Source organism: Ascaphus truei, chromosome 21 (assembly GCF_040206685.1).
Source record: "Ascaphus truei isolate aAscTru1 chromosome 21, aAscTru1.hap1, whole genome shotgun sequence".
Classification (NCBI taxonomy): Eukaryota; Metazoa; Chordata; class Amphibia; order Anura; family Ascaphidae; genus Ascaphus; species Ascaphus truei.
The window spans coordinates 28,728,145-28,741,958 of NC_134503.1; positions in this window are offsets into that span (position 1 = coordinate 28,728,145).

A 13,814-nucleotide genomic window follows, 5' to 3' on the forward strand; every position below is an offset into this window, starting at 1 on the left:
GGTTTATAGCAAACGAGAGGTGATGCAAAACAGCGACGTGGGGCCATTAGCAATGTCGCTCTACTTGGAGTCAGAAGGTAAGTGTCTGGGAGGAACAAAAGGAGGCCTGAAAACTTTGGTCTGCACCTTTGCACAACCAGATCCCCGTTTTCTTATTAAAGACAGATGCAAACTCAATCTCCTTGGAAGAATGCTTTCATTCAGTGGCTGCTCGGTGGTGAGTCCCCAGGGGAGCGGCAATATCCGCTGCAGCACAGCCCACAGAAAGGAGAACTCTGCAGCTCCATGAAGTTTATTGCAAAGCCATCAATTTTACACAGTGGCATATAAGATCAAGCATCGTTACCCTCCGTCAGAGCAAACTAGGGACAACCTGACCCTTTAACCCCAAGAACCTCAGTTTAAGATTAGCACCCATTCTGCAACGAGCGATTTCTGTGATTACCGAAAGTGTGCCAATTATCCAGCAGCGATTCATTTTCAATTGCTATATCTGGGAGAACTGAACCTATTTTCTGCTAATAGCATGAACAGAGAAATCACAGTAACATGTCTAAGGTGCTTTTTTTGTGTGCGGTTTCTGCATTTTACCAGCAGGGAAGTGTTGTAATGTGCTGTGTTACCAGAAAGCTTATTATACATGCCTTCTATTTCATCCTGTGGCAAAGGTTTTTTAATAGATTCATTTGCCACTGAGTCAGCACTTGCCGTTCTCTCTTGTGACATGTCTGCTGGAATCCTGCACAAAGCTGAATAACAGAGTATATTCATACAGCATTTCCCTATTTGGGACTACTGCCTTGGAGTTATTTCACATGGCACACATCCCTTCTCTTGTCTTTGCACACACAGTTGTGGCTTCCAGGCCTGCTGTAATTAATGGTGTTTCACAGCATTTCCAGCTAATTCCGGCAGAATTGAGTAATGACGTCCAACGATGAGGAATCACCCATTGGAATGCTGGATTCTCCTATCCCTCCCCCCATCCATTTTTCCTTAACACCTACCAACGTCTAGGGTATCTGGCTCTGAGTTTCCCAGTGAGTCACTCATACACCAGATTCCTGAGCAGCTATCTGTATGGGCCTTGTAGAACTTTTGCGTTGGGGGAATGGGGGTGTTTAGGGGGGAAGTTATGAAGTGAAGACAGATTTTTCCATTCCATTGCCTGAGGTCCCATGTTACTGGAAACCTAGTTCGGAAACAAAGGGGTTACTGCAAGCAAGCCTGCTCAGACAGCATGAGATCATATGTGTGTCTGTGGAGTTTGGAGGTGTGAAATAATGCAAATGTTTCTCTAAGGAGTCCTCACCATGTGGAGACCAACCAGAGTAGGAAGAATACTTCCTCAATCAAGGTTGTAGGTCCGAGAGCTACAAACATAGCAAAATACATACTCGTTTCAGCGAAGCAATCAGATATATTGGATAAACTTTGGGTTTATTCAGGGGCGCTCAATGCCAGTCCTCAAGCCCCCCCTCCCCCTGCCCCCAACAGGTCAGGTTTTATGGATATCCCAGCTTCAGAATAGGGGGCTCAGTCTTCAACTGAGCCTCTGATTGGACAACTGTGCTGAAGCAGGGACTAATTGAGCCCCCTGTGCTGAAGCAGAGAGTGAAGCACAGGCCTGAAGCAGGGACTGATTGAGCCACCTGTGCTGAAGCAGGGATATCCTTAAAACCTGACCTGGTGGGGGGGGGGGCATGAGTACTGCTTGAGTTTAGCCCCCCTGGGTTTACTGAATAACAAACACATATCACAAATCAATATAAACTTGCACTAATGTATTGCTTTCCTGATATCATTTGTACGTTGCTTTATGTAAATGAAAGTTATATATTAATTACCAGAGGCAGATCCAGAGAGCATCAATAGGGTTCTTTTTGTATACTCAGTCGTTACTCAGTCGTTACTCAGTCGTTACCCGCTGATAGCCCCTCTATCTTACCCACTTACCAAGCCCTATGTGGGTGAGCCGGGTATCTCTCTCTTGTTAGAGCCAGTAACGTAATAACCTTTGAAGCGTGAGAGCCGCGCTCTAGGGCAGCGCCATCTTTGTGCGGTGTTGTGTAAGTCACTTTAGTGTTAGTGTCATGTTGCAATGTGTGTAACAAACACCTTGTACAGGGGACTAAAGCCCATATTTATTAAGCAGTGCTATTCCATGAGGTCTTCTTGCACCGCAAAACTCGCTATGACCTGTTCAAGCGAATGTGCTGAAGCAGCCTTATGGCAAAGCCCTGCTCAGTAAACATGCCTCCACGAGTGCTCCTCTACTGTCATAGGAGCATGCTGTAATTATAATGCCAGAGGCAAGGCTTAGTGCAGGGGGGCTCAGCTACAGTCCTCAAGATCTCCCAACAAGTCATGTTTAAGGATATCCCTGCTTCAGCACAGTCAAAGACTAATTGATCCACCTGTGCTGAAGCAGGGGCTGATTGAGTCACCTGTGCTAAAGCTGGACTGATTGAGTCACCTGTGCTAAAGCTGGACTGATTGAGCCACCTGTGCTGATGCAGAGATTAAGTTGGCCACCTGTGCTGAATCAGAGATTGATTGAGCCACCTGTGCTGAAGCAGGGACTGTGTGAGCCACCTATGCTAAAGAAGAGATTGATTGAGCCACATGTGCTGAAGCAAAGATTGATTGAGCCTCCTGTGCTGAAGCAGGGACTGATTGAGCAACCTGTGCTGAAGCTGGGACTGATTGAGCCACCTGTGCTGAAGAAGGGATACCCTGAAAACCTGACCTTTTGGGGGGGCTTGAGGCCTGGAGTCGAGCCCCCCTGGGTTAGTGTGCAGTATGGATGGGCACCTATGCCTCTGCTGTAGAATATTTGTAGCTATAGGGTATTTGTAGCTATAGGGTATTTGTAGCTATAGGGTATTTGAAGATATTGTACTCGCATAATGAGGTACAGAAAGAGGACCCCTGTGAGCCGCCACTTGGGCAGACGTCCCTTCTCTGCCATGGCACAGCTCAGCAGTGCCAGCAGCAGGCAGTGTGCAGTGACATTGTATGGTGCTGTGCTGGGAGAGGCCGCGTCTCTCACCCTCCTCCCCGGCAGTGCCAGCAGCAGGCAGTGTGCAGTGACATTGTATGGTACTGTGCTGGGAGAGGCCGCGTCTCTCACCCTGCTCCCCAGCAGTGCCAGCAGCAGGCAGTGTGCAGTGACATTGTATGGTACTGTGCTGGGAGAGGCCGCGTCTCTCACCCTCCTCCCCAGCAGTGCCAGCAGCAGGCAGTGTGCAGTGACATTGTATGGTACTGTGCTGGGAGAGGCCGCGTCTCTCACCCTCCTCCCCAGCAGTGCCAGCAGCAGGCAGTGTGCAGTGACATTGTATGGTGCTGTGCTGGGAGAGGCCGCGTCTCTCACCCTCCTCCCCAGCAGTGCCAGCAGCAGGCAGTGTGCAGTGACATTGTATGGTACTGTGCTGGGAGAGGCCGCGTCTCTCACCCTCCTCCCCAGCAGTGCCAGCAGCAGGCAGTGTGCAGTGACATTGTATGGTACTGTGCTGGGAGAGGCCGCGTCTCTCACCCTCCTCCCCAGCAGTGCCAGCAGCAGGCAGTGTGCAGTGACATTGTATGGTACTGTGCTGGGAGAGGCCGCGTCTCTCACCCTGCTCCCCAGCAGTGCCAGCAGCAGGCAGTGTGCAGTGACATTGTATGGTACTGTGCTGGGAGAGGCCGCGTCTCTCACCCTCCTCCCCAGCAGTGCCAGCAGCAGGCAGTGTGCAGTGACATTGTATGGTGCTGTGCTGGGAGAGGCCGCGTCTCTCACCCTCCTCCCCAGCAGTGCCAGCAGCAGGCAGTGTGCAGTGACATTGTATGGTACTGTGCTGGGAGAGGCCGCGTCTCTCACCCTCCTCCCCAGCAGTGCCAGCAGCAGGCAGTGTGCAGTGACATTGTATGGTACTGTGCTGGGAGAGGCCGCGTCTCTCACCCTCCTCCCCAGCAGTGCCAGCAGCAGGCAGTGTGCAGTGACATTGTATGGTACTGTGCTGGGAGAGGCCGCGTCTCTCACCCTCCTCCCCAGCAGTGCCAGCAGCAGGCAGTGTGCAGTGACATTGTATGGTACTGTGCTGGGAGAGGTCGCGTCTCTCACCCTCCTCCCCAGCAGTGCCAGCAGCAGGCAGTGTGCAGTGACATTGTATGGTACTGTGCTGGGAGAGGCCGCGTCTCTCACCCTCCTCCCCAGCAGTGCCAGCAGCAGGCAGTGTGCAGTGACATTGTATGGTACTGTGCTGGGAGAGGCCGCGTCTCTCACCCTCCTCCCCAGCAGTGCCAGCAGCAGGCAGTGTGCAGTGACATTGTATGGTACTGTGCTGGGAGAGGCCGCGTCTCTCACCCTGCTCCCCAGCAGTGCCAGCAGCAGGCAGTGTGCAGTGACATTGTATGGTACTGTGCTGGGAGAGGCCGCGTCTCTCACCCTCCTCCCCAGCAGTGCCAGCAGCAGGCAGTGTGCAGAGACATTGTATGGTGCTGTGCTGGGAGAGGCCGCGTCTCTCACCCTCCTCCCCAGCAGTGCCAGCAGCAGGCAGTGTGCAGTGACATTGTATGGTACTGTGCTGGGAGAGGCTGCGTCTCTCACCCTCCTCCCCAGCAGTGCCAGCAGCAGGCAGTGTGCAGTGACATTGTATGGTGCTGTGCTGGGAGAGGCCGCGTCTCTCACCCTGCTCCCCAGCAGTGCCAGCAGCAGGCAGTGTGCAGTGACATTGTATGGTGCTGTGCTGGGAGAGGTCGCGTCTCTCACGCTGGGAGAGGCCGCGTCTCTCACCCTCCTCCCCAGCAGTGCCAGCAGCAGGCAGTGTGCAGTGACATTGTATGGTACTGTGCTGGGAGAGGCCGCTTCTCTCACCCTCCTCCCCAGCAGTGCCAGCAGCAGGCAGTGTGCAGTGACATTGTATGGTACTGTGCTGGGAGAGGCCGCGTCTCTCACCCTCCTCCCCAGCATTGTTGTATGGTATGGGTGGTGGCATCGCTCTGCTCCGCCTTTGTGATGCCACAGACACCACGACTGAAGCTCTGCTCACGTTGGTATTCTGCCAACTACGGCCCACCCCATGTTTCTATTCACAGAGAAGCTAAACAGGATCAGGGGACAGCTCTGAATACAGATTATATCTGAATCTGCAAAACACAAGCTTCTTTTCTTCGGTCATCCCAGCTCTGCAATGGGAATGATGGCACTGACGTTAGGATTCTCATACAAGGACAATCACATCGTCATCGTCATCGTCATCGTCATCGTCATCGTCATCATCATCATCATCATCATCATCATCGTGCATTGAATTTATTTTATTTGCTTGTATTTCTATTTAATAAAAAACAAAGAAGCCCACAGCTACATCCAATATGACAAAAATATACAGTGAAATACCTACTGTATATATTTCTTGAAAAATGGGTCATTTAGTTAAACCCTTTGGCCAAAGCATTTTAAGCTTGCAAGCCACTTCAAAGCATGACCAAATATTGCAGTTCCTAACACTAAACTGATTACAATTCTTGAAAAAAAGAAAATAGGGCAAATATATAGGTGACTACTGTATGCAAAATGCCACGAAGATTACTCTAAGGCTGCAATCCCAGTCAGCACTGTAGCACGCGCGCCCGGCGGGGGTGCGGCCCGTGCACAGCGCTGCACCGCGATATGCGGTCCTGGGACAGAGGGAGAGTTTGCGACGGGAGTGGGCATGGCGGGGGGGGGGGGGGGTTGCAGGGCTTGTGACCATCACCTCACATGGCTGTGAAAAACCTCTCGATGGGAGAAAAAACGCCGCACAGCCGAAAATGAAATAGTGAAGGCTGATGTATGGGAATAAAAAAGCTTTATTTGCACAAGGTGCAAGCGAGTCCTCTTGACGCATTCGGCCTATTGCGGATGTCGGGTTGGCGGTGAAGAGGACAGCTCGTGAGGCCGAGGCACCACATCTCTATCCAGGAGGAGTTCACCAGCAGGAGTTCTCACATCGCTGGAAGACCAGACAGGCTCGGTTCATACAACCCCAATGATTAACACGTGAGTTTTCCGTGTCCCAACCTCATGGTGCTCATGGTGAGCCGGTTGGGGGAAAAGACAGTGCATTATACTTACCTTATCACGGTTGTCCATAGCCTGGGTCTCAGTATCTATTTCAGACTTTCTTATCAGCAGGACTGTGTCTTATTCTGAGCGCCTGGAGGGTCAGTAATTTGATTCACCCGTTTTGTATACCTCACATGGCTGGTTCGCCCTCATTGGCTGAACCGCCGGCGGGCGCGTGGCCACTCCTCCGTCGCAAACTCTGAGCTTATATTCCCCTGTCTCAGTGAAAACCTGTCACACACCGCTGGGGAAATGTGTGCGACAGGGTAGTAACTGGGACCGGACTGACTGGGGGGGCGGAGCTTGAACGCACAGCGCACGCCTTGAAGGTACTGGGGCCGCGGCCTAAATCTTCCCCTTCTTCACTCTGAGATTTGTGCGTATTGCTCTGTTGGTCCAATATAAGGTCCCATACCCCCACTCCCTCTCCCTCCTTGTTGGGGCCAACCAGTAGTTGAAAGGTTACAAGCTTTCGAACCTGTCAGGGTCCTTCATCGGGTAACTGATCCTGAGACGTTGAAAGCCTGTACTTGTTTGTCCAATAAAAGGTCTCATACCCCCTACTCCCTCTCCCTCCTATGGAAGAAAGCACCACCGGGTGATCCATCCTTCTTTGCCATAGATGCCTTTGTGTATTAAATCTCCTTTTTGCTCTTGGCCTCTCCGTGAGCGTTGACTTTCCTATAATGAAAAGGACGATCTACCCTATCATTTAAATAAACAACGTACAGTATCTGGTTCTAACATCACTGATGAAAATGGAATTTTGCTAACAGCTGGTACCATTGTTACAACTATATATTTTTTCATTTCCTTTCTTCTGCAAATGACGGCCGGAGCTGTTATTCCAATTTCTCTGCAGTGACACGCAGTCCTTTATTCCAGGCTCTCGGCTGAACTGTTGAGGTTGAATTCTGCATCACATTCAACTGAAAGCTGTTACTACTCTTCCTATGGTGCCAGCATCCAGTACTTGGCAGTATATTATTACAAAAGTAACAATGTTACATAATGTGGGGTTCTCAATTCCAGTCCTCAAGCCACCCAACAAGCCAGGTGTTAATGATAGTCTTTGACTGAGTCACTGATTGAGCCACCTGTGCTGAAGCAGGGACTGCTTGAGCCACCTGTGCTGAAGCAGGGATAACCTGGAAACCTTACCTGTTGGGGGAGTCTTGAGGCCTGGAGTTGAGAACCTCTGACATAATGACATGTCTTCAACCGCAATCACTTTGGCCAAGAGATCCCCGCTCACGGGATCCGACAACTGGAAATGAAGTAGTATCTGAGAGAAGACAAGAGCCAAGTTCCAGGAGCTGGGAAGACGATGCTGCCACCGCTGCTCGCTGTGAGCTGTTGGAGTGCAGAGAGTGTCATGATTTACAGGAAAGAATCAGGCAAAATGGTCAGAGTCTTTAATGAAGTTTTATTAAAGTTTAGAACAGGGGGTTAATTTAAGGGGTTGTAGTGGTTAGGGTAAGGGATTTTAGGGTAAGGACTTATTAGAGTATTGGGTTTTTAGAGTAAGGCTTAGGGTAGGGTGTCTTAGGATAAGGGCTAAAGGTAGTAGTTTTAGGTTGAGGGCTTAGGGTAGGAGTTGTAAGGTATGGGGCTTAGGGTAGGAGTTTTAGGGGAAGGACTTAAGATATTGGTTTTTTTAGGGTAAGGGCTTGGGGTAGGGGGATTTAGGGTGAGGGCTTAGGGTAGGAGTTTTAGGGGAAGAACTTAAGGTATTGGGTTTTTTAGGGTAAGGGCTTGGGGTAGGGGGATTTAGGGTGAGGGCTTAGGGTAGGGGTTTTAGGGTAAGGGCTTAGGGTAGGGGTTGTAGGGTATGGGGCATAGGGTAGGGGGTTTAAGCACTTACCTTAGCGGTGAAGTAGCCGGTAGTGGGGGAGTAGCAGCGAAACAGCCGCAGCCAAATGTCCTAGAGTCCAATCGGGGGCTTAAAAAGTTGGGTATTTTGGGATATTATTGTCATTTGGTCGTGTTACTGTAAATGCTGTATCTGCACAGTGTTTCAGAACAATAACAATACAAATAATATATTACAGTGTGTGTGTGTGTGTGTGTGTGTGTGTGTGTGTGTGTGTGTGTGTGTGTGTGTGTGTGTGTGTGTGTGTGTGTGTGTGTGTGTGTGTGTGTGTGTGTGTGTGTGTGTGTGTGTGTGTGTGTGTGTGTTATAACCCAGAAGCCAGTTGACTTTGGATTTGCAATGTTATTTATAGGACTGGAAGTGTCGGAGAGGCGGAGGTGCGCTGATATTAAACACCAACTCTGTCCTCAAAAAAGCCCGAAGCTGCCCTACACGCTATTTATACTCTGCGGTGTTTTACACAGAAGCCGCTGTAATAATACTAGTCATAAATATCACACATTACTGCCTCAGCGTGTAGAATTTTTCTGGCAAATTTTTTCTGGTCCGTGGAACTTACAATCTAATTATACCAACGCTGAAATATTTCCACCTGATAGGCACCATCAGCCCGCCTTATAATGGTACCATGTGCAGTACAAGTTCTCCGTTGGAAATGGAATCTGAAGGACAGCGACTGAAGATACTCTCCGGGGTTCCTGCAGTGCTGGGGCAGAGAAAGCGGGCCGTACACGATTATCCGTGCACTGGTCCGTACACCTGTACGGAGGGCTACAGTATCTAATGTCACCTTGAGCCTGGCCATGTTTCCCTGCAGATTGAAGGAAGAAAACCTGACACGCAAGCGACGCCACATGTGATACATCTCAGTATGACCTCTGCAGCAGGCAGGGGCGTCCTTCCTGATGTGCCCTAGAGCCCAAGCGGCTGCGTGGAGGTGCAAACGTTTGCTTAGTTCTTAGTCCTCTTCCTTCCCAGGAGTCAGGCTTTGATCATGATCAGTTTCTGATTAGTTAGGCCAGGGGTTCTCAACTCCATTCCTGAAGGACCCCCACCCCCCCCAACAGGTCAGCTTTTTCAGGATATCACTGCTTCAGCACAGGTGGCTCAATCAGCCCTTGCTTCAGCGCAGGTGGCTCAAACAGTGGTTCAGTCGTTGACTGAGCCACTGATTGAGCCACCTGTGCTGAAGCAGGGATACCCTTAAAACCTGTCCTGTTGGGGGTATGGTAATGTAGAGCAGGGGGGACTCAACTCTAGTCCTCAAGCCTTCCCCCCCGCCCTCCAACAGATCAGGTTTTCAGGATATCCCTGCTTCAGCACGGGTGGCTCAATCAGTCCCAGCTTCAGCACAGGTGGCTCAATCAGTGAGCCTCTGATTGAGCCACCTGTGCTGAATCTGGGATATCCTGAAAACCTGACCTGTTAGGGGGGGGGGGGGATTGAATACTGGAGATGAGCCCCCCTGATGTAGAGGATGTAGAGGATCATTCTCTGATAAACATATGCAGACCCGTTTCTTGGTTCCCCGTACCTTTATGTGGTTGCGGGGAAGGGAAAGGCTGTGGCTGGCCGGCGAGGTGTGCGGGTGCTGCCGGGGCTGCGGGCAGACCAGCCGGACAGTAGGGACCCTCCCTTTGTAGGGCCGCGACTGTCAGGGGGCAAGCGGCTCACCGGAGATCCACGGCGGCGCCGCTATAGGGCGCGCAACAGCCAATAGGGTGGGAGGATTCTCCCGCAGGCAAAAGGATACATTTGGCGCGATTGCGAGACCACGCCAGTCGGGAGCTGGACAGAGAAGGGTGAGGTAGTGTCTCTAGTGGCCATGATACTAGGCCTAGAGTCCCCCTTCAGACCCCAGCTAGGCCCCGACTCCCCATTAGCTTGTGCGTGCATTAGGGAAGGGCCCCTCAGATAGGGACATGCCCCGTTAGCCCAATAGTGTCAGGGACACAGCAGAGACGCCGTGTAGTGACGGGCGGCCTGTGGTCTGGGACCACACCACCACCACAAGTGAGATATTAACACTAGTAACAACTGTTTAGGTGGAAAGATGTGACTCACTACCAAACCGGTGGGAAACTTCCAATGTGGGAAATGTTCAGTGTGTCAATATCTTCACTCAGATAAAAAATCATTTACATGCAGTTCCACTGGAGAGGTTTCTGAGGTCACTGACTTCATCTATTGTAATTCGGACCATATTGTGTATTTAATAGAATGCCCCTGTGGCTCACAATATGTGGGCCGCACAAAACGTTGTTTAAAAGTGCACATCCAAAAACACATACGGAACATAAAAATATGTCAAACACAGCCTTTCTAGACATTATGCCTCGCATCATAACAAAGACCCATCATCACTCCTTTTTAGGGGTATCAAGTATGTCCCAAGAAATGGAAAGGGTGGTGATAGGGTGAAAGAACTGTCTATGCAAGAGACCTTCTGGACACATAGGGGCCTATGCAGAGAGCAGCGCTAATAGCAATCTCGCCATTTTACGGCGAAAATCGAGCTGAAAGCAGCAGAAAAAGGCAAGTTTTAAAAAAAGCGCCATTTTTTTTTCCCTTGAAATTCGCCGCGCGGCTGGAGAGATCCTAATCTCTCCAGTGTTTTTTTCTGCCGTATGCAGAGAGCCGCGAACGCCATCTAGTGGCTGTTCGCGCCAAAAAAATGGCGCGATTTTCAACATTTTTCCTCTCCACCAAGCAGCTGGCGCTCCGCGGCCGGTGGAGGGGGAAAAAAATAAATCGATTTTTTCCCCACTAGTTTCACCAGCGCTTATAGCGCTTATAGCGCTGGTTGAAACTCTCCATATGCAGAAAGGATTGTAAATGCAGTTTTATGCCCTTTCTGCATATGGAGAAAAAAACTCTCCAATAAAGGTAAATTTTATTTCCCTCTCCAATTATAATTAGCGCTGCTCTCTGCATGAGGCCCAAAGGCTTAACACCTTGTATCCAGGGGGTCTCAATGAGGATATTGATATCTGGTCCCTATATTGAGTTTACTTGTGATATGCAGGGAACTAGTTTTATTCATCCATAATTCATGAATCTGAGAGGAGATGACATTGTCTCATGATTGATATTGATCATTATACATTATATATATTTCTGTCCATTTTTATATATAATTTTGTGCTTTGTTTTTTCAATTTCTTTAATTTTTAATTTTAATTTTATATTGTTTTAGTTAAGCTTATTTATTGTATTTTGGTTAAATTATGTTTTTAACCTTTTTTTCTTTTCCATTCTAGCTCCCTTTAGCACATTATTGTTGCTATTTAGGGTTTTGAATATGTATTTGTATCTAAATAAAGATTGTGTGTTTTATTGTTGTTTGACACTGCCCAGTGTACAAGGATGTGGGGTCATTGACTCCTCCCCGCTCGTCCTGGATTGGCTGGAGGACACGAGCCACGGACCAATTTTGGTCGAGCGTGGGGTATTTCAATGCCATACGAATTAATATATGCTATTCCCTGATGAAGAAACCTTGCGGTTTCGAAACGCGTTGGATAGTACTTTTGATGTGATACTTCAGTGAACATTTCATCCACATTTGCTGCTGGCACGATCCCCAAACTGGTGAGAAGATTGTGGCGTACTTGACGGTGTCGCCGCGGAGTGACGTCACCGTTTGTGAGACGGAGAAGCGGAGGGCTGCAGGTACGCAGTAAACCGCCGTGAGTGACTACTCTCACCAACGGAATCCTCATCACCAATATACAGCAAGTCTGCTGGGATATCTACACCCACACGAGTAGGACTAGTGACGAAACTACAGACATTGTTCAAGGACTTAAAGACCCAGAGGCGCCAAGCCATGAAATACCCGATGACATCTTGTTGGAGATCCGGTTGGCGCATGGGTAACATTAACCCTTGACATGCTGGTTTTTTCTTCCCTGATGTACGCATAATACTCACCTTACTGTGTAATTTGAATAATATTTCTTTTAATGCACTATGAGCGTTGTGCGCTGTGTTTTTGTGTTTCTTTCTTTTCCACCACAAGTGAGAGACTGTTAAAGGTGAGACACTCCAACGGGAGTTCACCCCACGCAGAGGCGGACATATATACGTTGGATCAGACGGATCCTTTCATCAGTCGGCGGTACTCAGGTGCTGGAGCACCGGCCACACACACATTCTGTGTAGGGTTGCCAGGTGTCCGGTATTGAACTGGACTGTCCTGTATTTGGATACTCTGTCCAGTAAAAAATGAGAGGTACTGTAATGTATGTGTCCGGTATTTTCCTCCCTGGACATAGTGACCTGACGCACCTATCAGTATTGAGTCTAGTATTTTTGGAGAAGCCACATGGCAACCCTAATTCTGTGGGTAGTGCTACTGAACACTTTGGGGTGGGATCAGCTCTGTGGAGACCGGGTGGTTAGGTGCCCAGGGCCTTGGGGGATCCTCACCAGGGTGTGGAAAAGGTGGGGATTGGACAGTGGGGCACTGTGTGGGTACAGCCGTGCAAGGCTTGTACGGTTCTGTATTATCAGTTAGTATGTTCCAGTAAAGATCAGTTATTATATCATTGTGTGTATAATTATTCTCCACTGGGTGTTCCTGGGAAGGGGTTATCCAACTGCGCTTGGATCCCTCCCAGGTGGAGGCGCTGTAACCAGATAGAATGAGGTACACCCAGGACTCTCTGCAGCGGAGGATCAGGCCTCCTGTGAGCCAACCAGGTAACGCACCACACCTTGTTTCCCTAGACATGGGGGAAAGGAGGCTACATAAACATATTATTCACATGACCCGATCAGTGAATAAGGTTGACCAGTAGTGTAAAGAACTGCATGTGTAAGGATTATGGGCCTCATGCAGTAAGCCCCGATAAGGCTTTTTCGGCATTTTTTCGCCATTTTTTGCCCTCTGGATTCAGTAAGCGCCGATAAGTGGGAATTATCGGCAACTTTTCATCCCGATAACAAATTATCGGGATCCGGCTGCCGATAAGCCACTTATCGGCACTTTTTGAACCCGGCTGAATTCAGGTAGCCCCGATCAGCTTTTCGGTGCTGATCGGCACTCCGGAATGGAGAGTTTATCGGGAAATCCTCCCGCCAACTAAAGTTGGCAAGTTGGTGGAGGAGAAGCATCGGCACGGGCGACACTTAGAAAAAATCAGCCCTTTTTCCTGTCTGTGATTGATGCCGGGTGTCTCCGGAGCTGATACCCGCACCGGAGGCCCCCGGCATGCATCCGAGGCAGGAAAAATGCATGTACAGGCCGCTTCATTACCTTAGCGGCTAACCGCTAAGGCAATGAAGGGGTTAACCCACCGTGCCAGCTTTATTGTGGGTAGCGGGAGTGGGTGAAGGGGGTATTTGGCCCTGGGTGTGAGTTTAGGGCTTGCGGGGGGGTTGCGGGTGCACTTAACTCCTTCACGACCGTAGCAGTTAATACCGCTACGGTCATGAAGGGGTTAAGCCCTCCCGCTACCCCCCCCCCTGCAATCCCTAAACTACCACCGTTGGAGCTAATACCTCCTTCACCCACCCCCACTACCCACAATAAAAAATAATCACACACACCAGTCCCACAATAAATAAATAAATAAATATAAATAAATAAATATCTCTATATAAATAAATAAATATATATATATAACCCCAACAACCCCTAACATACACATATATGCTAATCAATGATACTATAGGCCAGCGGGGCCCTCGGGTGTTACCCGCAGGCCTGCAGTACCAATTATGTGCCCCCCCAAATTAATGTCTAAACACATACATACTTATAAAGAAATAACCCCCCCGCCCTAACATACAGTATAGTAATGGCCACAATTACTATTATCCACAAAGGGATAATAGTGAATGTGC